Source organism: Ambystoma mexicanum, chromosome 9, assembly GCF_040938575.1.
Source record: "Ambystoma mexicanum isolate Mex_15411 chromosome 9, UKY_AmexF1_1, whole genome shotgun sequence".
NCBI classification, from domain to species: Eukaryota; Metazoa; Chordata; class Amphibia; order Caudata; family Ambystomatidae; genus Ambystoma; species Ambystoma mexicanum.
In genome coordinates, this window is record NC_090931.1 from 1,305,814,757 (window position 1) to 1,305,839,692 (window position 24,936).

At 45.1% G+C, this 24,936-nt stretch overlaps 1 protein-coding gene across 4 annotated transcripts in view; it reads left to right on the plus strand.

Annotated features, from left to right (window-relative positions):
* Positions 1–24,936, plus strand: part of MYLK (myosin light chain kinase) — a 1,914,870-nt gene that overhangs the window by 1,125,984 nt on the left and 763,950 nt on the right. Inside the window, exon 1 of one of the 4 annotated variants that reach the window (XM_069616674.1) lies at positions 2,809–2,937. The exons of the other annotated variants lie outside the window; for them this stretch is intronic. The gene's annotated coding sequence lies outside the window, so the exon portion shown is untranslated. Of the gene's footprint in view, positions 1–2,808; positions 2,938–24,936 lie in introns of those variants that run through there. 4 annotated transcript variants of the gene reach the window in all.

Consider the following 24,936-nt stretch of genomic DNA (forward strand, 5'->3'; position numbering starts at 1 on the left):
AGCAAGAAGAACAGTTTTAAGAAACAGAAAAGTAGCACGAGAGAAAGTGACTGAAGAAAGTAACAGAAGAGAAACAGGGTGCGAGAGCGGCGCAAAAATAAAAGGACAGAAAGCAAATAGATTTCAAAGAAAAAGGGCAAGCTGCCCGGATATAAAGTTAAAGGGGATAGAAGCAAAGCAAGAGAGAAGTGCGAGGGCGCACGAGAAAGTCAAGTGAGGGCAAGCAGCCCAAAAGCAAAATATGGAAAAGGTGCGAGTAAGCACGGAGAAGGAAAGTGACAGTTTGAAGGTGCAAGGACGCACGGCAAAGGAGAGAAAGTGCAAGTGTGCATGACCAAACACAGAAGTGAGTGAAACTGAAGGGTGCAAGAAGCAGAATAAAGCAGAAAGGTGGAAGAAACACAGAAGAGGTGTAGAGTGGAAAAGAATAATGCAAGTGTGCACAACAAAGTGAAACGAGTAAAAGACAGTACAACTGGGCACAAAAAGCACCTGAAGAAAAAAAAAGGCATCTCGGGAGGATAGCTCAGGGGCAACCTGCTTGCCTTGAAAGCAAGACGACACAGAGCAACACAGGTTCGATCCCCGGGTCCGCGCTTAGAAACCTCTGGGTATTAAGCGTGTTATAAATAACCTATCATATATCATATCATATCATAAAGGATAGTGCGAGTAGGAAACAGAGAGGGGTAAAGGATCAGAGTGGTCGTTCTCAGGAAAAGCAAAGAGCCTGTTTTTTTCTACAGTCTCTGATCCTACACCATGAGAGAATTGTATGCAAGAAAGGCTGTACAGAAGGAAAAGGCATATCCTGACCAGCTGGATAGCTGTCAGGATATGTTTTGTGTTGAAAGTTGGAAGAGGCCTAAACTTGGGAAGCTTGAGACTTATTGGTTTGCTTTATAGTGTTGAAAGGACTGAAGCGTGGGGAAGGCAGCCCCTAGGAGCTTCAGAAGGAACTGCGACACATCTCTTTTGTGGTGTTTTGAAGCTTGAATAAGTTGAAGCTTGTGAAAGGCAACACCAAGGAACTCAAAGACACTGAAGGTATTTGAATTCACTGTAAGGACCCTGTGGCTTAGGTCTTGCAGGCAACCCAGTTTGATTGACCTCATTTTTGTTGAACTTAAAACCACGCCTGGCAAGAATGTCACTGGAAACCAACGCTGGTTTCCTTTTTTTCTGTTTAACCACTACTTTTAATTTTTTGAGAAAAGAACCCCTTACACATTTTTGCATAGAGTGAGGACAAGCATAGGGTTAGACACAGACACTGTTTTATTTGAGCTTAGACATTGACGGCCCTTAGAAGCATCATTTCAGGGAAACATCCTTTTAGAGTTAGGATTTGTTCGGTATTACAGCAACACTTTATTTAACGGTTTTGAAATTTTGCTTTGAGTGCGTCTCTCTTGTCACCATGCCTGTCTCGCAGCCTCGGGGCGTATCTAGGAACCAGCTGATGGAAAATCACTTTAAAAATGTAAATTAATATTTTCAAACTAGCTGCGTCCCGTCCTCTCACTCTCCTCTCCCCCACCACGCACTCGTGCCTTTTCCTTGAATGCTCTAGTGGATAGACACCCAGCATTGCCCCTTTTGCCTGGAGATCCTGCCTCTTCCGGGCCTTGTTAGCAAAGATGTTTTGCAAATATTTTAAAATGAGTTGGCACTCCTGCCGCTTCTTAAGTACGTAAATGTGGTCATTTGTTTCTACCCTTTTCTCACTTCTCATTTTTGGGTTTCAATCCTTCGTTTCAAACTTAAAGATGTTATTTACGAATTTAACTCCAGATACCTTTGTGAAACTGCCGAACCCATAGAATATGATGAAAGGAAGCCAAACATTCTTTATTATTTTTTTTAACAATAAAAACACGTTTGTTTCTGATCATGTGCATTTTATGTGGAAGGGTCATAGGCGATGTAAGAATCGTTCATATGACCTTTGACCTCCTGCACATTAATCCATCCCTCAATAAAGCCTTCCAGTGCTAGTTAAAACCAGCTCTACATATATTCAGATGGTCCACAGTCACCCCCCACATGACTGAGACCCCATTCTATTTGAGATATACTTATTCGAGCGGGTGTTTTTGTTTTGCATTCAGGGACTTGTAGTCCTGATTAATAATGGGACATCAGGACTTAAAATTCCAGAATCCAACGAAATGAGGACTGGACAAGTACCTCCTGATGTAATGGGTCTTTAAGTTTGACTCCCATCCTACCTTCCCACTGTGATAGCTGTGCCTGCCCCTCCCCCTATTCCTTCTTCTCCCTGCCCCCTCTTTTTGTCCCGTTGTTATTCCTCCACCGACTGCGGTCTGGTTACCCCCATTTTCTCGGACAAGGTACTGGGCACCGTAATGCTGTTGGTTATTGGTACAGCATAAAAGATGTTTAACATACCTGCAATCAGAAGTTGCTTCACCGTCCAATAATAAAGCCAGGTTGTGCTTTTGCTTGGCAATGAATTTGAAAATGGAGGGCGTAGCCACTGAACTATGTATGTAATTTGGACGTGCAATGTATTAGGGTAGAGTGCTAAGAGGTAGGCCCTGCTTTTTAAGTTTTCTCCTTGTTGCTCCACACACTGGCTACCCAGACACCCCCCCACCAGTCTCCCTTTGATGGGCATCGAAGCAAGTCAAAAGTGTGCAAAAGCTCGCCACGGTAGTGCCGAGTCTGGCTTTTTACTGTGGTCCCGTGCAGATTAATCCCGGTAATCCGATTGCCTTGGCCCCCCACGGAGCCAGCAGCCAGGCTAATTATAGTCGCCTGAAATCCCGTCGCGCGAGCTGCTGTCACCAGCCAGAGAGCCCCCGGGTTCAAATGAGAGGCTCGCGGACGGGATCGATGGGCCTTCTGCAGTGATCGATCGATTGGAGGTCGCTGGGTATCGGGAGTTTGCCTCCCCAGATGACGCGTTTGCAGGTAAGCACGCTGTGGCCACATCACTTCTCACCGTTGTTAATTGTCAGAGAATGGTTTCATCATCAGTGAAAAGAGGGCGTAATCAATAGCGATCGCCACGCTCAGTACCTGAAGTTCAGCCATGGATCATGGACTGTATGCCGCCACGCCAGGAGGTGTGTACAGCACGCTGGTCCTATATAACTGATGTAATGTTTACTATATTCATTCATTGACCTCTCAATGTGCCGGTCATGTCCACTATCCTTCGCAAATGCACGGTTAGGCCGCCCCCTTCGTCATGTTGGCCGCAGGGGGCGGTGGTCTACATTCTGATGACAGCTGGGCCCTCGCGCGCGTCATACAATCTGCAGTGACTATATACAACACAGCTATTACATCACGTAGTTATGGATTTCGTTGTTTTGCTGGTACATAGCATGACACCCAGGCACCAGAGAAATATACAAATACAAAGCTGTTAGAAGATATATATATGCTGGGTACTAGAATCGCGATTGCGTGGGGGCGGAGGGGAGGCGGGTGGTATTGAGCTCCAGGGCAAGCATTGCCTACTTTACTTGACAACTGCTTCCTGGAGCTACTTTTGTTTCCACAGGCCAAGTGATGTCACACAAGCATGCTCATGTGACATTACCTTTTTGTGTTTGGGAATTTGTATACATGTGTATTCGAATCCCCCACCCCCAGCACCCTGCAAGCATAATGGCAGAGGGAGGGGGTTGTGGGTGGTATGAAAGGGCCCCAGAGTTATAGCTCACTTCCCAATGTCGAGGTGCTGTAAACTTTTTGCAAAGTTGGGTCCTTGCTGTCAGCAGACAGTTCTGCTGTTGCCGGATACCAGGAGCTGTTTTGACTCCTGCTCCTCGAATCTTGATTTCAATACCTGACCGCCATACAGATATCACGACTAAGAAAAAGCATCACTACTCTCTTTTCACCAGTTGACTACATTTTAAACATGAAAAGGGCCGAGTAGGTTGCATATCTGGTATTGGCCAATTTGACCGAATATTTTTTACCGTATGGCCCATTTGATCGAATTTAGGCTGTACAAAATGATCGTAAAACCAAAAATCCGGTCAATTGGGCCATACAGTTCCATTATAGAGAACAAGGGGAACGGGGATTGTGGGGGTGTCCCCCGCTTCCCTTGCTCACTATAATGGGAACAGGGGTTGCGCGGCTCCACCCTGCTTCCGGGACATTGAAAGCGGGGGACTTTATTTGAAAAAAAAGAGTAAGGGACCCTGCAGCGTCAGTTCTGACCCGCATGCAGGGACGGAACTGATGCTGCAGGGTCAGATGGAAAGTGGACGGTGAAAGGTAAGTGGGGTGGGGGTGAGGGTATTGGGGATGTATTGGGGAGGGAGGAGGGGATGGATTGTTATGATTTTGCTTGCTGCAAAATTGGGTTCACATCGAAAAATTGTCTATGGTCAAATCCACTGCGAACAATTATTCCACGGTCAAATAATACCAATCCAACTTTGCTAGGCTTGACGCACCTCTGATTCTCAGGCAATTCCCCAGCATAACTACAAGTAGTTGCTTTGGATGTTGGGAATCTCAGCCAATGGGTGATGTGTTTCACCAGATTGGGTCTCTAGCTAATGGGCACCCCTCCCACTCATTCGCCCCTCTCACTGAATGAACCCTCTCACTGATCTTTTGGTTGATGAGGATGATTGCGTTGTTTTGAAAATAGTGTGGCCCTCTTAATTCTTGAATTCATTTGATCTGCTATTGCCATTGCTGTGGCTAAATACATGCGAGAATCACAGCAGGGGACTGCACTATCCATCTTCTTTTCTCGTCCTTGAAGTCCACGTAGATTTATTGAAAATCTGTGTTTTGCAATAGATGTTAATTTGTAGGTTCAAAATATAAATATTTGCTCACTACATAATCTTTCCAAAATGTACTTATCTCAGTAGAAAAGGTGACGGTGGAAGTTTTCCTGCTCTGAATTCCTTATAAACACAGTATATGATGTGTTTTCTGCATATCAATGCTAGTATTACACATTTTAAAATGGCACTTTAGTTCTTTTCTTTACCAGAGCTCTGACCTACACAGTTCAGGGTCATCGTTTTGTCTGCTGTGGTGCTCTGAGAGAGGTGCATTTTGAGGCGATAAAGAAGTGGTATGCGCTAATATTGATGAGAACTATTGTATGTGGAAACTATACATCTCTGCCTGAAATAATAACTTTGCTTATGCATTGGACCTTGGCAGTGCGATAGCCGGTCTACCTACACGCCAGTGTTGCTACACTACCCAAATGTGTCCTTAGGGAAGATACTACCATTGAGTTCCCATGTACGCAAATGCATTGAAGGTGAGCCTATGCCAGTGGCAGGTGTCCTCTGTGGTTCCAACGTCAAAATTGCACACTTGAACCCTGCTAGCTTCCTTTCCCTCAAGCAGGCAATGGCCATAGTGGGTGCACTGTATGAGGGTGAGCCCTGGGGGTGGAACCACTTGGGGACGTTGGAAGTGGCAGAACATTTTTTTTAACTCTTCTTCTTTTATCTGTGGGTGCACAAAACCTGTTAATGGAGGACCATGGTGCTGGACGCATTGGTTCCATGGACCATGGTGAAGCCACTGGCCCCCGGGCCTAGATTCTGGGTCAATGTGGAGCCTCATCCATCCAAAGGTGATTGGGGGATTGGCCGGGACTGACTCCCCCAAAGGTGAAATATATTTAGATTTTACTGACCCGGTTGGGCAGGTTGGTACTCCAGGAGCCCTCACCTACTTGCACGATGTGCACCACAGGGCATTCATAGAGCCCTTTTGGGGGATGCAACAACCAGACTGATCGGTTCTGTTTCTTTGTAACCCTAGTGATCAATGTTACAATCCATATGAGCAGAACCTGGTGGCCAATGCCAGACCCAAAATGGGAACGTGATACCTGAACTTCTGCACTCGAGGTTGCGGGTCCTTCTGCGGATCGAGGCAAAGGGCCAATAGTAGGTGGAGACGTGGAGGATACGGTGTATTGTGATACACATCCATTTAGGTAATAATTCATGTTCTTTCTAGATACCCCCCATGCGATCTGTTGATATCCCCCTCCTCTCCCCTCTCGGTGGATAAGGAATGTGCATATTGCACTGTTGTGGGCACTCAACAGTGACTCCAAGTTGGTTACTTTTGCCATTGCTGGCCTGTATCCTTTATCCCATGCCTGTTGTCTTCTGAACTCCCTCCATTCATGTCAATTCAAGATTAGCCTTCATATTCCATTAATTTGACTTGGTCGCTGTCATTGTGCCTTGTTACTGTAGTCCCTTGGTGTACAACGCTGCATTGCTTCCCAGCAACGTCAGCTTCAAGCTATGTAAAATCCAGCAAATGCATACTTAAACAGTATGTGAGAGGCAGGCTAAATAGGTTTCAGTCTGGCTGTATGAGGTGGGACAACAAGAACTCGTGTTTTGATTGGGAAATGGGAAATTTTTAAAATTAAGGTCAAAGAAATTGTTGCAAGTACAAATAGGACATTGGGTAGATAATACAAATTCTACTTGAGCTTGTACGTTTATTAAAGGTTTCTTAATAAAAGAGAGGTTCAAGTGGCTCACGGGAAGATAAAAAAGTGAACTAAATAGGGATGACCTCTCTTGTAAGGCCATTTCGCTCCCTCTATCTCACCGTTCGCCTCTCACCTCCTGCAGTCTCGTTCCTCTTTCCATAGGTTCTGGATTCTCAGAAATATGTCTCTTAAAGTCACTCCATTCTCTCCTCTGTGTCACTCGGTTTCCGAGGGAATCGAGCAACTCTTGATCAGTGATTTCCTGGTTCGATGTGTAAGGGTTGCTGGGGCACGGCTGTCATCCTCTTCTGCAATTCCCTCTTGAATGTTACCGTCTACATATACCCTCCACTAGGTGTAGAGCCAGTGTTGCTACACTACCCAAATGTGTCCTTAGGGAAGATACTACCATTGAGTTCCCAGGTTGGTTGACCAGTCTTGGTTGCAGACAGGCTGAGTCAAATGTGCTACGGGGACTTGTTCACTTGGCACCAAACATCCTTTTACCCTAACAGTCTTAATACCTCTACCTCTGCCCCTACCTCGAACTCCATTGGCACCTCTGACCCTCATTTTACACCTTACTCCTCTGATCTTACTAACACCTCCTCCTCTGCTTCTTTTCACCTCCTCTTCCTTTGATCTCGCTCCCTTCCTTTTGATCTCGCTCCCTTCCTTTTGATCGCGCTCCCTTCCTTTTGATCGCGCTCCCTTCCTTTGATCGCGCTCCCTTCCTTTGATCGCGCTCCCTTCCTTTGATCGCGCTCCCTTCCTTTGATCGCGCTCCCTTCCTTTGATCGCGCTCCCTTCCTTTTGATCTTGCTCCCTTCCTTTTGATCTTGCTCCCTTCCTTTTGATCTTCCACTCCAACTTATCTGCCCTCCCATTTACATCCGATCTTGCCTATGCCTCTGGTTGCCTCCAAACTGTCTCTCCTTTTCCAAACCCTTGAATGCACGTTCTCATTCCTGCGTTTTATAGGCCAGGCTTTCTTTAAGGATATGCACATGTGTGAATATTTTCTTTGGTGTGTGATTGTTTGGCATCAGATTGTTTATTAATGCATGTGTGTCTAGTTTCCAAGTATGGATCTCCCACGCTTTGTGAATCGATAGTAAAAGGTAGATCCGCCATCTTGATTTCCAGAAGCTCTCCGTGCAGGTTAGGGGGGAACACAAGCTACATGCTGCGAGAGCGGCACTCATGGTGAACCTTCCCTGCAGCCTATTCTCACCGGCTCTAAATCTGGTGGTCGCTACAGTGCCTTCTTTAAAGGGCCTGCAGACGTCTCCAATTATAGTTATTGAGCCACGGTCTGTATGGCAGATGTGACGAGCCCCTGCTGCTCCAGGTGTTGCGGGGTTGTTAAGGGGATCCTCACTACACCACTTCCATGTCCTAGATCATGGAGCAGGTGGTAGTGACCCCTTGCCCCAGGGTCACCACCCCACCCACACATAGGCACTGGAGTTTCTAATATTAGTATTGATATATTGCTTGATGCTTCCAAGTAATGCAATAGCCGTGGTTACCCAACTTTCATAGAATTCAATGTATTGCCAGCAGAAGGGTGAAGGGTTGAGTTTGCTTATCAAGGTACAGGCTTGGCCATGTCGGAAACGATGGCTTACTCTGAGCACTCCATCTGATGATGCGGACAGATAGCTCACGCGCTCAACAAAAAAAGCGCAGTTGTTCCTCGTCTCCAAAGTGTGAACAAACACGACATTCACTCAAGACTTTGCAACCCCGGGTTCTTGAATCTGTTCTGCTTTTACTCCTGGACATTTAAAGGAAGGAAACCTCCATCTTTAAATTAGGCGTTTGAAGCCTTGTGTGATCTACAGATAAAGGAGACTCGAACTCTCTTTAAATGGCAATCTCTGCCGGCGCTCTGCACTGAAGTTTCTGTAAACTGTGTATCGAGTGCAGCACACACACACACACACACACGCAGGCACACACCACAGTTTGCTATTCGCTGTGTGTAAAGGGCAGGGATGCGTTTAGCCTTTTTTTTTAGGGCTGTGGAAAATGCATTTCTCCTGATTTGTGTTACTTGTCAAGCTGCTCATCTAAATTGGTTTCAAATAGTTTTCTTTTGGTGTTGAGGTGTAGAAGAAAGTAGTGGACTATGTACCTCCACCCGATCCACTCTTGCCCCCACTCCCTACTGACCACATGCCCATCCTCACTCCCCTTCCATCAACCTCGCTCCCCTAGCCTCCTCCCAGCCCCCCCCCCCGCAGCCACTGATGCCCTCATGACAATACAAAGCCATACCTAGATCCTGCTATCCTCCATGCCACCCCCCTCCTCTTACAAGGGTGCTTTACAACTTTAGAGGTGTAGGCCTCTGGAATCTTGGGGAGGGATATCAGGTGATTGGTGTTTACTGGTGAACTGATGGCTTGCCATCACCGCTCATGTACAACAGAGGCACACAGGCTGAATAATGGTGCTTTCATTATTCCTGCCTTCCCGATGCTGGATACATTAAGGTACTTTCAGCAGTGGCAGATCAGAGGGGGGGGGGGGTGGTGGGGGTGTGTGTGTGTGTGTCTCTGTCTGTCTGTCTAAGCAGTTAAGCTGTATTACCTGAGCTGGGGCAATACCAGTACTCTTGTAAGGAAGAGAATAGCCAGGCATTTCGATGCTGGACTGCCCTTGGGCAGGACAAAGACTGATGTGTAGTGGACATTTCTCTTCTGTGAAAGGATGATGAGCTAAAACTCTGGTTGAGGCTGTAACCCGGGATATAGGCTGGTAGTAGAGAAAATCCCAGAACCCCCCTTGTTTTTGCATATTAAGTTAGCTTTGGGTTTTCACCCCAAGTTACCAGGGTAATCCAGACGTGGAGCCCTTGCTCACTGTTCTTAGAGAGCCACAGCTCCACCTCACTGACGAGGCCCAACCTGGCCGAAACACGTGTTTGAGGTTGCAGTTGGTTCTCTTGTTCAGAAGATAATTGGCAAGCATTTCAGTGCTGGACTGCCATTGGGCAGGACATAGGCTGATGTGTAGTGGGAATTTCTCTTCTGTGAAAGGATGGTGAGCTAAATACTGTGGTTGGTACTCTAACCCGGGATATGAGCCAGTAGTAGAGAAACTACCAGAACCCCCACTTGTTTTTGAAAATAAACCATGTTCACAAATGTAACCCTCCAAGGCTAGGGTCCTCCTCCTTTCCCCGAGATGTGTTCTTGTTCTACTTTCTTTCCTTTTGGGCTCCTGAGACCAGTAGCTTATTAGGCAAATGTGAATGGGTAATTCCCAAGAATATGCTTCTCAAATTCAGTTCTTTATCCCACCAACTTGCCACACTTCCCCAAAAAGTGTAGGATTCCTTATAATATTGCTCAGTCCCAGGGTTCCTGACCCACTTATTCTCACCTCCCAATTGGGTGCGTGTCCCAGACTTGTAATATTCCGAACAGCTTGGTTTACTCTCCTGGCAAGGAACTATTCTCTCATGGGCTGTCTCCCTTTCCCTCACACGGTCACAGACCCTCTTATTCTTAGTTACTTTCAAACAATCAATTGGCTGTGGGTCCCAAACTGGCAATCTTTATATCTGCTTAGTTTACGCCCCTGCCAAGCATACAATTCTTCCTTGTTTGTTCATTTTGCAATCAGGGTCCCAGACCCTCTTACTCTTGGCTTCTCATCTGGGTGCAGGTCCCACACATACAAACTGGTATTGTATCTGCTTGGTTCACTCTCCTGCCAAACATACCATTCCTGTTTCTCTATCTTTGTTTTTCTTGGAGTCCCAGATCCTTTTATGCTTTGACTTCCATGTGAGTGTCTGTCCAAGACTTGAAATATCTTCTCAGGGTCCCAGACCCTTTTATTTAATCTTCTGCTTTCACCCCCTTGCTTCCCCGGACCTCTAGCACCTCTTGGGTAGCCTGTGTACCCGTCTGTCTCTTCTGTGCAGGTACCAGCATTTCCCGAGCGGCTGTGTCGCTTCTTGAGGCTCCAGTAGTGTTTTGAGTAACCGGCAGGGTTTGCAAAGGCTCTGCGGGCGTCTGACTCTTCCTGGGTGTGCGTCCTCTTGTGCGCTTTGCCGGGGTATGGGGTGCCCAATGGTTCAACTCGGCAGCAGCCAGAGTGATCCTTCCATCTTGGACCACGTCCAGGTTCTCCTTTTTCGACAGCTTTTTTTTTAGCATCCCATCTGAGCTGTCTTTAAACTCCTGCGCTGGGTTGTTGTATTTCTTTGGGCCAATCACATACTGTGAGAAGCTAGATCGTTCACTTTGCTTCTCTAGAGTGATCCTCAGACTCCCGGTCCTCTTCTTCACAGTACTTGTTTTAAAACACTGTGTAACGTACTCTGTATTTGTAGGTATTTTAGGCTTGTCAAGTATATTAGACAGACTGACTTTACAACAGAACACATTGGCTCTATCTAGAGAGGGGGGAGGAGCATTTGGTATTGAAGAAGGGGTTGGGTGTGTTGAATCGGGTGTATACTGTGTTCTCTGAGAAGGGTTGCCCCTAATCCCATAAGGGGGTTCCTCCCTCAGGGTACCCACCCCCCCCCCCCCACAAGGACTACTGTACTATGGATGCACTGCCCTCGGCCCATGGGAAACGTCTCCCCCTAGGGGAGAAAGGACAACCTCCTCAGATTTGTCACAGACCAATCACATAAGATCAGTTCATATCAGTGGTCGAACTCAGAGCGGTGCTCCTCTACTTTTTCTAGTTAGGTTTTAGTGTTCCTATTCATTTATTTTAAAAAGAAATCATTCCGGAATGGTTTCGTTTAAATAAAAAAAAGTGTAGGAAGAAGTTGAAACTTGCACTTTCAGTGCACTGCAATGAATGTTCCCTTAAACAGCAGGTGCAAGTGATTAAGGGTTTATTTGACGCGTGGGAGGGGACATGGCAATGGAGTTTGTGGGGAACAGGGACAGGCCAGCAGGGAACATAGTACCACTACTTTCTTTCGTACACTTCGACCACTGTTTCAGATGACTAAAGAAGGCTGTGAATTTACAAGACATTGGGCCTCATTACGAGTGTGGCGGAACGGTAACAACGGTGCCGGTACGGTTACCAGCACCATTGTTACCGAACCGCCATGTCCCGCCCGCCAGGTGTGACCTGGCGGGCGGGACGGCACCCGCTCGCAGACTTTCACGATAACACTGGCACCGTTATTAATGGTGCTGGTGCTGCCGTCATCCCCAATTCCTATTGAGTCCTATGGGAATGGGGATTAACGATTTTCCAGCACTTGACTTCCAGGATCACCAGGGTTGTAATCCCCCGGTGTTTCTGTGAAGCTAGGCACTGTGAAAATCACCCCTCTGGCGGCAGCCTGCCGGTTTTACCGTCACGGCTACCGCTGGAGTTGTAATGAGGTCCATTGACAGCAAGAGACCTGAAATGAAAATAGATATTAAGGCATTTGGGTCTACCGTGTAAAAGTGCCAAACTTCGAATGCTGGCAGCGAAACTGCTGAATGTGGTATTCATGAATGTTCTGCGCCACCAGCAAAGCTATTGAGCCTTAAGATCTTTTCATCCCATGGAGGTGGAAAACCTCCCAGCCATAGGATGTAATGGTAAAATCAAAGCAGCCCTTACATCTTCTAGGCGTAGGATTCTCTCTTGTGTGCAGGCAGTGCACCACCCCAGCTGGATAGATGCAAGTGATGCGGCACGCCCTGGACAAGCATGGTAGCGGTCAGTTAGAAGGGGCGGGGGTGTGCATAATTGTTAGGGTTTATGATGAGCAGACATGATAGAAAGACTTCCATTGACTGCAGGAAATTGACATGTTTTTTGACTATGTCTATACTTAATGTAATGGTGTGCACAGCCTAAGTTGCGCACGTTTCTCCCTGGGCAAAACACAACCATAGCTATTATGGGAGCAAATGGTGGCATGTCGGCTCAAATCCATCAGAGTTGTGTTCATACATGGGAACATGCCGGCAATCTTTGGGCAAGGCTATTGTGACTGTTATTTCAGTGTCAATGCAGGCTTTTTGTTTTTCTGTCCATCCCATATATGTAGAAATAATTCCAGCGAGGCATTTTTTGGTTTGTTCAACATACATGTACTGAACGTTTATTGCTTTGTGGGGTTACCAGTTTCTAGTTGCCCTTGGTTTTTTCACGTTGACACAACTTTCAGTGGGAAGACATTGTACTCTACCAAGGATCGATTTTTCCCTTTTGTCATTTAGTTTGGGCTATTGGGTGGCGCTTGTGTCACCTATAAGCCGAAACTATTGCATAGGATTACAGAAATGCCATACGAGGATGCGTGCACAGCTTCTAGGTGGCGTTTGGTTATTTGGCCTCCCCTTTACTTCCTGTGGCTATGCTAATCCCTAGGGCCATTCAGACACAGTTCCTGCCCAAAACACCACCTCATTGGAACTCTTTCAACTCACTTTATTCAAGCCTTACCATCAAACTTTGCTCTCCAGTGCCAGCCAATGTTTTTCAAAGCAGTTTCTGAGAGTTAATGACTTAATTGGTGCTATGAATCTGGTATTCTTAACCAGGTCTGCCTTCAGCTACTCTATTTATAAGCACTGTGCATGTCTTCACTGGAGTCCCGTTAAAAACCAGCATTGGCAAAGCAAACCGTTTTGGCTTGTGGAAACGTATTGGTCATTTGCCAGGCACTGTTATTAGATGCGCAGGTACTGCCACCATTGTGCTCCAGCTACCATCATTGGCTAGTTAATACCACTCCAACAGTGCTTGGCAAGTGTCTTTCCCATGCCAACACAAAAATCCAGACTGTTGGCATTGCCAATGCTTGTTCTTGCTTGCTTCTAATGCGGGTGCACATCTTGACAATCTTTCTCTTCCACGAGAAACGTTATTATTGCAGCTCTGCTACTTTTTTAAATTTTGATTGCAAATGCATGAACACTCTTGCAGTCGGCTTATTCCCATTACTGAAATCCACTAATTGTCTAGAATGAGGCAATGGAAGAGCGACGCCCCCTCCCCGCCAAGCAGGCAGAAAATGCCCCAGGCAGAGAACTTTCCAGAACTAGTAAAAATAGCCTTCGTTTCTGCTCTCATAATGTGACTTGTGAGGAACTGTCCAGAAGCCTTTTCGACTACGCTTGCATAAACAGTCTTTAACTGTTCTCATGCTCCACGCTTTCCCTAGGAGGCTGGCGGTTGTTTACATTGATCGTATAGAGGGAAAGGTTGTCTAGCCCTCTTCAGTTTCTAATCCCTTCAAGGGGAGCCTGACATTTTAAGTATGCTTTCTATAAACAGCGTGTTCGGCGCAGAAGCAGTGCTGCGCAACTCGCAGTTCCTTAATAGTTAACTTTCCGTTTCAGTCAGGCCGATTTCTGAGCCCTCGCGCCAAAACAACGTTGGAAGGCCTTACATGGTCACTGCAGATGAAAGAATGCCTCGCTGCACAGACTATTGTGCAGGCTGCTATGCACCCTGGAATAGGGAACATGCCGATAAAATAATCGCCAGGAGGACCGGTTCAGTAAGATCAGTAACGGAGGTTTCCAGGACACCACGCCAGAACTTTAACATCCGAAGATGTGCTTTTAACTATCTAAAGATCGGGTTTGTGGACGTTTTACTGTGCTTGATTTTCAAGTCTTGTCTTTATAGGTTCCAGATCGTTGCAACAGCATCACGTGATCAGAAAGTAGACTTCATAGAGGCTGTCTTCATTGTGAAAAGTAATTCTGGCCTCTGTTTTTTTTCGGCTAGCCGATATTCACAGATATGGCCTACCTTCCACTTGAAATGGGTGTACGAGACAAAAAGTTTTTCAGGTGGCAGTGGTTTTCTTTCAAAATGTTCATTAATAGTGTGGTCCTTGTAGAATCCCTTCAGAATGAGGGATCACCCGAAGCACGGCAGTACTCGCTGCGCAATGAGGGACGGAGACGGGTGTAGGATAACACATCTTTATTCCTCAATGTCTTCTGTAACACTAACTCCATGCCTCTCTATCCCAGTCACCCGCCCCATCGCCGCGGAACCTTATTGTCAACATTACATCAACCCCAAAATTAAACAGTTACCCCAACGGGGATGAAGCATGAGTCTGGGATGATGCTGCTTACCCAATCTCCTCGATGAGTCGTCGAGGCCTGTTCTGAGCCTTCTGTGGTCTCGAGTTCTCTGGTCCCACAATGTATCCTCTTACAGGATCACACAGGTTCTCGACCTCAGACGCGTTAGTCTTCTCGGTCTCGTTGGTAGGAATCGTCTCTGCAATACTCTTCCACGACATGGCCATCTCCTGGTGCCAGCCTTGGGCTGGTCAATGGAAATCTCTTAAAGTGTGATGAGTTCCGCATAGTGGAACCACTGTCACCCTGGGCCGTTCTCATCGACTCCTTTCTTTGCAGTAATGAACAATGGTCTATCCTTGAACACCGGGGTGCGTTTGCTGGTCTGCGGTTGCCTCACTGTCACCACGTCTCCTACCTCGAGCCCCAAGCTTTCTTTTGCAGGTCTGCATACTCTTTAATTCATTATTTGGCAAGTCGATCCTGTTCTCTCAGTTCTGTGATATTGTCCCTCATCGCCTCCTGGGGTTTGTGCTTGGGTAGCCTGGTACGAACATTATTCCTGAATATTACTTCTCCTGGACTTTTCCCTGTAGAGCTATGTGGGGTGCTCCGAAAGTCCCTCAACAATTGGTAAAGGACCTGTTCATAGGGTTGTCCTGTAAATTGGGCCACATGCAGCGCTCGTTTGAGGTTTGCCATGCAGCATTCGATCATGCCATTCGCTTGTGGCCTGACCGGTGTAATCTTCTGGTGATGAAAACCCATATATTCACTGAATCGTTTGAATTCCAGGCCAGTGAAGGGGGCCCATTCTCTGTTTTCACTCTTTTGGGTATGCCATAGGAAGTGAAGATGCGGCCCATTACTGGAATGACATGGTGGGCTGCCGTATAAGAAACTTGCTGTGCCTCGGGGTAACGGGAGTACTCATCCATTACAGCCAGGACATATTTCCCTCCTTCAGTTGGTCTGAAGAGGTCGGGAGCTGCTACTTCCCACACTCCTTCCGGTAGTTCAGACATGCATAGCGGTTGGGGTGTCTGCTGCATGTGACGAGACAGCACGTCGGATACTCTCTCAGGATCTCTTCCACCAGTGAGTCCAAGTGGAGAAACCACACCTTTTGTCGCAACATACATTTGGTGGAGGCGATGCATAGGTGTCCCTCATGGGCGAGTTCCACCACCTTCTTCCTAATGGGAGGTCGGAATCACCCTCTTGTGTCCCTTCAGTAGTATGTTGTCCTCGGAGAGGGCTAGTTTCACCTTCACCTGTATGAGCTGTAACAGATTTTACAACATGGCACACTCCAGCCAGAAACCTCTTCTCCTGACACTAAAGGTGGCGGACAATAAAACACGCCCTTTTATTTTTATTTGAACCCTGGATTCTTTTTGAGAAGGCACCCAACCCGTCTCAAACCCACCTTAACCAACACTCCGTGTCACAATGGACCATGAACCAGGCCGGTGTGTAACAATTAAATATTTATTTATTATTAGAATTCAAATGAAAAATCAGAGAAAAAACAACTTTAGGGCAGCAGCCACCATGGTGTGGCAATACAAATGCAAGATCTGACAATAGAGTTAATTTAATTCTAACACAATGTGCATACACCTTTAAGAGAAATGGAAACAAAATCGCTTTTCTTCAAAATCAGATGGAAAATAAGTTATGCACTCCCCACTGCAACACTTACCCCCAAACACATGCTGGCTAAATTGTGTGTGGATGGGAAGCATTGGCAAGAAGTCAGAAATCAGAGGGAAAAATCGGTTTTTAAATTCAACCCACCACCCCAGAACGGGAAGCCAAAAGAAAAATGAAAAACCTCAAAATGAGCTAAATGGCATACTCTGATTTAAAGGTTACTTATAGATCAGTTTACACTTGCGGTAGGATGGCTAGGACTGAAATTTGTGGAAACTAACATGCTACTGGGCAGGGCACTAAAACAATATGAACACAGGTGAGAAAATCAACTTTGGCAAGGAAAATAATGCAGCAAAATCACACACGACAGAATTGCAATTTCTTCAAAAGGGCTTTAAACTGGCAAAACAGCTAAAAAAAATGGGCATAACAATCAAAATTGGAAATCTGTTTTTGGGATGGAAAACAGACACAGAACAGATGGGATACAGAGGGGAAGGGATGACTCTTTATAGGAGTATGATATGGGTTTTATTATGGGAAATGCAAGTCAGATTTTTAAAGGAAAGCAAATTACATGGGCAAAATCGGTTTTGTTACCAAATGATTTATTCTACTGAAACTATATTTTAAGACTATAATTAGTAAAAACACACAACAAAAATGTTACTTTCGAAGGGCAACAATAATGAATGTGAATTTTCCATGGGGATTTAATTGACTATTCCAAATAATAATAGGGACTTAGACAGGTAACTGAAATAAATAAAAAATAAATATGCTAACAGATACAGACTAACACAGATTCTGCTAGGCAAGGGGTAGACATAGGATACTAACAGCCTGGGAATTACTAGGGATTTTATGGGATTTTTATAGGATTTGAACAGAATGCCAGGTAAAAGAGTGGGATATGCTGTTATTTTTGGTACTGGGTGAGGCGATACTTACAAAATACACTTGAGTAGGATAATTTGGATAGCCAGCCGGATCTTTGGACAGCAGGGCCAAGGATCTGGTCACTAGGCAGCGGGGTCAAGAGATTTGGTCACAGGGACAGATGGGCTCTCTTGGATGGGAACCGCTGGGCAAAGTCTGGTCACTGAACAGCGGGATGATTCAGCTGGGCAAATGGTCTGGTTACTGGATTCTCCTAAAGGGGATCAGTGCCCTTTCCTCCTTTCTCCTTGGATTATTTGGAATGCCTGGACCTAGATGAATGGTTATGCCTTGACCTAGATGGGTGGATTGTCTCTGGATCGGTTCAGTGGTTTGTCAGCAGGTCAGGAAATCAGTGTCAGTCAGCAAGCAAGCAGGTAAGTACGCTTGTAAGTTCAGTCAGTGCAGTCCCTTCTGTGTCTCTGCCTCTTGCTTGTATAGCCAGAGTGATATCAGAGAATTTTACAATATGGGTGGAAGTATTCTGGACTTACCCCTTGAATGGGATAGGTCAGGCTACTGATGCCCCCACCTCCCGCCGGGCTGATTGGTCAAGGGGAAGTGGCCTCAGTTTATGAGCGTGTAATTTTATGACTCCCTTTGTCTCACAAACCTAATTTTTCACAAAAAGGGGTTATGGAATAAAACCTCATATTTACACCAGTCACCGTCATAACAAGCAAATATACAGATCCCATATTTCACAAGGAATTGGCCAGTACGAACGCCTATTCTGTGCGAGGTAGCATCAATTTTAGGCACAATCTTGCAATTTTTAGGAGAACCATAATATCTAAGCTTCTATAAATAGCTACACAGATGCCCTCTGCGATTTCACATATCTTTACCAAGTTTGATGCATATACCATTTATACTTCACCCAGAAATGCATTTTTCCTGCCATTCCAGTTCCCCAGATCCTAGTAGCTTGCACCAGGTCTCATTTTGCTGGTTTAAAAATCACATGAACATTGTCATATCACATTGCTGCTTATACAGACTGCGGGGAAAAATGTCTTACATTATAAATGTCCTTCATTGTCAATGTGGTGGATTTGCCAAAGATGTGGGCGGTCCTTAAAACCCCCTGATATATTTTCCTCCTCCTGTCTTGGCTTGAACAAGGTTTTCAATGACGCTCTTTGAAATCAGGCAGCTGGGGCTGGGGAGGAGTGTCAAAGGAAACCACTCCTATTGGTGAAATGCTAGTTCCCCTGGGTTCTTTTGTTCCACTCTGTAGGGATGCCGGTCAGTCTGACAAAGTTGTGAACTTCCACACCTTGGCCCTTTCATTTGCTCATGGGGGCTGGTCACTTGGGGAGGAAATTCTGTTCCCAAGGGAGGCAGAGCACCTTTGAAGTAAGTGCCCGAGCTAAGCTTGTTCTGTTGGTTCAAGTTTCTTTTTTTTTTCTTTCTTTCAACAGAAACCAAGTCTTTTTGAGAATAAACATGTACATTTTAGGTAGCCATGTCACTGCAAAACCCCCACATATACAATACTGTTTCTGGGTGAGCAACACTGTCATTTGTCATCTTACCTTTAAACAGCATTCCTTGACTTTCAGAAGAGCAAATTCACACATGTTTATTTCAGTTCATTTTGCGTTTACCAATGCGTTTTATTAGCACACAGTTCCTTCAATTAGCCTTCTGGAGGGCTTTTATAGACAAGGTCAGTTTCTGGAAATATAGAGATATGCTGCCAAGCATCTCTTTGAAATTGACAGGAGAAAAAGGAAATACTGTGTTATTTATTCATTTAGCCGTTTGTGCACAGTGGTTTGCAACAAAAGAAAACACAAGCCGTGTTTAAGTGGAATACAAATTCTTTGAAGTGATTTCCCAGTACATCAGCTGCTCTGGAAATGTTTTTGCCTCACTTCTTACTACTCAGCAGAAATAAAACATGCCAGGATGGGTTTCCACGAAGGGCACAACTTTGTGAAGTTTTCAAATGAAATCAAGAGTTAATTGCAAAGCTGTCTTGAATGTTGTGTGTGCAGCTTTAGTATTCAGCATGACGGAACAGCAAAATGTGATGCCATTCTGAGCATAGGTCATTTTCTTCTTGAGTTAGATGAAAGAAGCAAATGCAGCCATTCTTTGTAGTGGCAGTGTTTAAAGCTTGCCACCCCTGCACCAGGGAAAGAAAGCACAGCTGCTTTTGGGTGAAATGTGGAAATGCAGTTTTTGGCTGTAGGGGAGTTCTGTTTTGGGCTTTAAATGTACCCCACAGAGCATGTCCACCTCTCTCCTAACGTCCTCCGACTCGAGTCGACCCCTCTCCTTTGCTTTCCTCCACCGTCCTGATTTGATTTGTTTCCCTCACTGATTATGCAGCACGCCATGTCTGCCTCCACCTCTTGTGCCAAGGAAACCTGGTCGATACCCTTGGGTACGGCTTCCTGGGTGAGCTACCAGAGGTAGCGGTCTGCTAACGATGGTTCCTGTGCATTTCTGACCCTCGGGTGACGGGACAAGAAGTTGGCCGGGTTCTCTTCTTTTCCAGGCCTGTGTAGAATCTCAAAAGAGTAGTCTTGTAGTCTGAGTCCCCACATGGCAATTCAGGGTGGCATTTTGGCCTGGGGTGTGCCATAAAGGAATAGTTGCACTTGATGGTTGGTCACTACTTTGAAAGACTTTCCATATAAGAAGAGATGGAAATGTTTGCACACCAACACTATGGGAAGAATCTCCTTGAGAGTATGCTTGTTCAGTTGACGACACACTGAGACTGGTATATGCAACGATGTGAGTGCGTCTTGGATCATCTGGGTCAATTTGGGCTAGGATCACCCCCAGTCCAACTGGGCTTGCATCTACTGTCAGTTCTGACTCTCGATTAGCATCAAAGTATGCCATGTTCTCGGCACGTGCAACCATGTTGTGAATTGTGGTAAAAGCCTGTCGGCAGATTTCAGACCAAATGAACATGGCATTTTGTTTGGTCAGCGCTCAAAGCGGTTCAGTGAGGGTGGCAAAGTCTTTGATGGACTGAGTACAATAGCTGGCAAGACCCAGGAAGGATCGTAACTCTGAGACGTTCGTTGGCGGTGATGTCTTATTGAGTGCTGCGGCTTTATCTGGGTCTCGGGTCATGCCTTTCTCAGAGAATATACATACGAAGAATTTCAATGTGCCCTTACTAAATTTGCACTTTTTTTGATTAAGGGTGAGGTTTGCTGCTTCCAGTGCCATGCACACTCTGAACAGTGTCATCATGTTTGCCTACATCTGTGCCAAACACCAGAATGTCATCTCTGTTATTAATACTGTTGAGGATGTGTTTAATCACATTGTGATTCTCCGTTTGAAAGATCTGGACCGCAGAGAATACACTCAGTCTTTTGTACCTAAAGAGTCCAAGATGCATAAGAAATGTTGTTATATTCCTGCTTTCTGGGCTCATCACTAGCTGGTGTTTTCCCTTTTGGAGGTCCAGTTTGTAGAAGACCGTGGCACCATTAGCAAGTGCATCATATCCTTAATGCGCAGTGCTAGGTGTCTCACTCTTTTAATGGCCTAGTTGGGTTTCCTCATGTCTACACTGAGGCGGATGGTGTCCGAGCTTTTGTTCGGGGCGGGGATGATGGGAGATACCCATGTCGTAGGTCCCTTGGCTGGTTCGATTAGGTCTTGCTCAAGTAGTTTGTACAGTTCTTCCTCTCCTTTCCTCTGTACATTGACGGGTATGCCTCTATAGTGTTGTGCTACTGGCGGGATATCCTCTTCATGTGTAAATTAATTTGTTTGTTGCATAATTTTCCTATTCCTCTGAACAGGTTGCGGTGCAGTTCCTTGATCATGTTGATGGGGGTCAATGTATTTATGCACCCTTAACCTGTACAGCACGTGACCCATGTCTATAACTGTCTTGTAGCTGATTATGCACCTTCTCTAACTCCCTGTGGCAAGCACATGTACAAGTATTTTCCTTTGACATACATCTGCATGTGCCTTCGAATTGTCCCAGGCACTTCAGGGGGGATGTTGCCCCTTATGGGTATATGTCTACTGTTGCCAGTTTGAGTTTAGGGAGACGCTGTAGATTGTTCTATACCTGTTCACTAAGGCACCCGTGTCTATCAGGAACTCGGTTGGTATTACTTTGAGCTCCATTAGTAAGGTTGGGCTGTGTTCCATTGCTACAGAGTTGCCCAGAGCGTACAGGGAACCCTTCTTCCTGTGTTCACCCTCTGATGAGCTAATGTCTGATTCCGAAGGTGGCTGCTCCGCCAGATACCGCACGTGGTGTCTCGACCTTCTGTCTGGTCGGTAGTGTGACATACCTCCTCCTCTCCTTCTTGTCTTTCTTGTTCTTGTCATCCACTGATTCCTGTTCTTATTTTTGTCTCTTTTGGTCTGTAATGAGACTGAGCATCTGCTTCAGATGCTTGTGTCTGTAAGGGATTTCGATCAGTTACACACCCAAGTCTCGCCAAGAGTGTAGTGCGCAAAGGAAACCCTTATTTATTTTTGTCTATAAATTCAATAATCTGAATGATATACCACTCATATCACACCCTTCTCAAAATACCCCCCCGGTCACACTGAACCAGGAATCAGGCTAGTTTGTAACGGTAAATATTTATTTATGGATTGAGAATTTAAAACACAATATATTTTTAATAGGTAACAATCACCAAGGGGTGACAAGGACAATGAATAATATCTTTAATGCACTGGGAATTAGGTAATGAACACAAAAAGAATGCAGCAAAGAAAAGATTACTTTTGGATTGGTTTGGAACAGATAGCACTGTGGTTAGCGGTTCCCCCTGTGACACCCCTTGACCCACCAAGAGGCAATTTAAATAGATGTGAGGAGAGAGCAGGTACTCAGGAATAATACAGACCAAACAGACACCCACACCTTCCCCCCCCCCCCTTAAACACAAGAGAAAAACGGATTTGACTTTTTAACTGTCAGGATGGCTTTGAAACTGGCTGAGCAAAAATACTAAATGTGGTCAAAAATGCTTAAATTATAATACATTTCTATGGGAGCCGCTTTGAACAGATGCAAGCTATTGAAAGCAATGATTTAATCAAAAGAAAACAATTGGAATCTCAAAGGCAAAGTGGGAACTAATTTAAAGAAAATTCACACGTGTAAAACTTTTGCAAAATGTAAATTTGCGTCAAACTTTTACTATGCAAGTTTTGATAGAAACGGGTCAACTACACTCTTTCGCAATGTATTGTGGATGTAGCGAACTATGCTAGGTATCAGTGGGAGTTGAAATTTCGTTTCTATCTTTAAAACTGAGGGAGTTATGGAGGTTTTAGTGGGAGGTGTTTTTTGAAAATAAAGACACAAATTTGAACAAGAACTTCAGTTTGAAACCAGAAATTATGGATTATGCTTTTACTCAAGACTAGAGCATGCAGGCTAGACAACCAGGTTGGGACAAAGTAAGCACTGAGACTGATTCATAACTTCAGTAACAGATCCCCATTGCCTTCCCCTGGCGGAACCAGTCCAAACACTCGAAGTGGGATTTTTGGATCAGAGTTACAGAAATAAAAATGACTATGAAAATGACGCTTTAGCAAATAGACAGAGTAAGATAGCACTAAAGATTTTGTCACTGGTTATGAAAGTAAGGATAGTTCAGATATTAGGGTGGAACAAGATATGACAAGGTATACAATAGTTCTCTAGCGTCCTGTTAATACTCCCAATCCACTGGGATTTAAGATTGTTGGCCCGTCAAGATTCTGGTCAATGGATCGGGTCCATCAGGGAAGGACAGCACTTCAGCTAAGCCGGTCACCGGAACTGCATGGGATCTGTCCTTCTTGTTTCTGGATATTTCAGATCATGGGATGGCGAGTTCATCAGGCAAGCGTTATGGTAGCAAGCCAGATAGTTTCAGGATGCTTCCCCACACCACAGCGCTTCACTGGGTAGTAAGGATTAGTTGAGGATTAAATGAGGATTGAAGCCTAGCTGAAAATGGTTCAGCTACTGCTCGGCCTGGTGATTGGCATCTGGATCTGGAAGGATGTTAAAGGCTGGATGTTGAATGCTGGATCAGAGTGCTTCGCTGGAATCAGAAGAGAGAGCGTGTATGTGTTGTCAGATGTTTCTATTTATCCTTTCAAATGATATCACAAAAATGGTTGTATGGACTGTCTTAACTAAACTCGCCAATGTAAACTGGGATTGGATCAGAGCTTCATCTCCACCTTGCATCTGAGTGATTGGATCAAATACAGATGATGTCAAGTTTATGGTTTTGTTTTTACAATCCTTAGGACCCTCCCCTAGCCACTAGTATCAAAATCGAATTTTGTCCTAAATACATATTTATACATTTGTAACCTCTACGAAAATCACATACACGGATTACATATTTTATGGATTATCTGTTCATCAAAATCCCACAGCTGTGAGACCTTGTTTCGCCTTTTTGCAGCATTTTGTCCATTTTGCCATGAACATATTTTCCAAATTTTCTCCAAATTTCCACAAATATGCGTGTTTACCATAGGAATGTGTGTGCAAAGTTTAACAATTCTAGCATAAATACAGTTCCCATAAAACCACATATGTTGCCATTCCTGTTCAGAATATGTTACACAGTCCCACCACGTTTTGAAATATAGCGCCAAAAATTAGATTAACAAATCTGCCCTTTTTATATTTTTCACCACTGCTTATAGCGAGTTTATAAGTCTCTAAAAAAATGTGCATTACATATTCTTAGCAGCAAATGGTCAGCCTTTTGTCTGTCTCTGGAGGCAAGGAGCAGCCCCCACCTTTGGGATTTCCTTCTGCAGGCCTAGTTTATGACCTCTTCACACGTCCATTTCCTGGCCTGGAGAATCTGCCATTGTTAGTCCTTGGTAGCAGACAAAAGTCTGGCCTACCGCACAATTACCATGTGTCAGTGAGCATCTGTTGAAATCAATGCCCTCCCCTTGGGTGGAAACCTGTTTTTCAACATCTTGCAGGCCCAGCCAGCCTAAATTAATTTTTAATTTCTTGACTTGAAATCCAGCATAAAACAAACTTTTTGCTTCAGATGACATAGATAAATTACATTCTTAAGTTTAAACCTGTGGGATCAAAACAACTGAGATCCATGTTCCTTTCAGCAACAGTCCTTTTTATATTTGCTAATCCGGCAGATCTTTAGTTTTAGACAACTTTAAAGTTTAATCAGGAGAGCCCATTTGACAGGGGTTGACACTCACAGGTAGCCCATTGTGGCTGCACACAGATTTTTGACAGGAATTGTCATTCATAGGAATTCCAGTATTGCTGAGAAAATGTTTTGCTCTTAACATTTCAGGACTTTGTAAATTCACAGTGCTTCATTAGATTAACTGAATTTTAGCGCCAAGCAAGATTTTGAGTCTTGGAAATTGTTATGTACAGGCATTTTGAAGTTTCAGCAGCAAAGTAAATGTCATTTACAGGCAAATTTTGGAATTTCACTTGCAAAACGCTGCTTCTCCCTCTGTACTCCATGTTTACTTGTCATGGAGCCACTGGCACATTTTCTGCACCATGTGCTCTGTTCCACCACACATGCACCAATGGTGGCAGGTTGTGCAGCCATCTTTTTATGTGTTGAAAAAACGCGGTTTTGGAGGTTTTGGCACGCACAAGGGTTTTGCCGCCATTTTGCTGTTTCTCGCACCATAGATAGCAGAGTGAGGCCGCATAGTATAGCAGAGTGGGTCAATATATCCACATGTGGCTGTGAGGAGGGGCCTGGGCTTGTAGCGAGCTGTGGAGACTCTCCCTGTCTCGTCCTTTCTCTCGCACTATCCGACATACCGATTAAAAGTGTCCTTCATCGCCACATA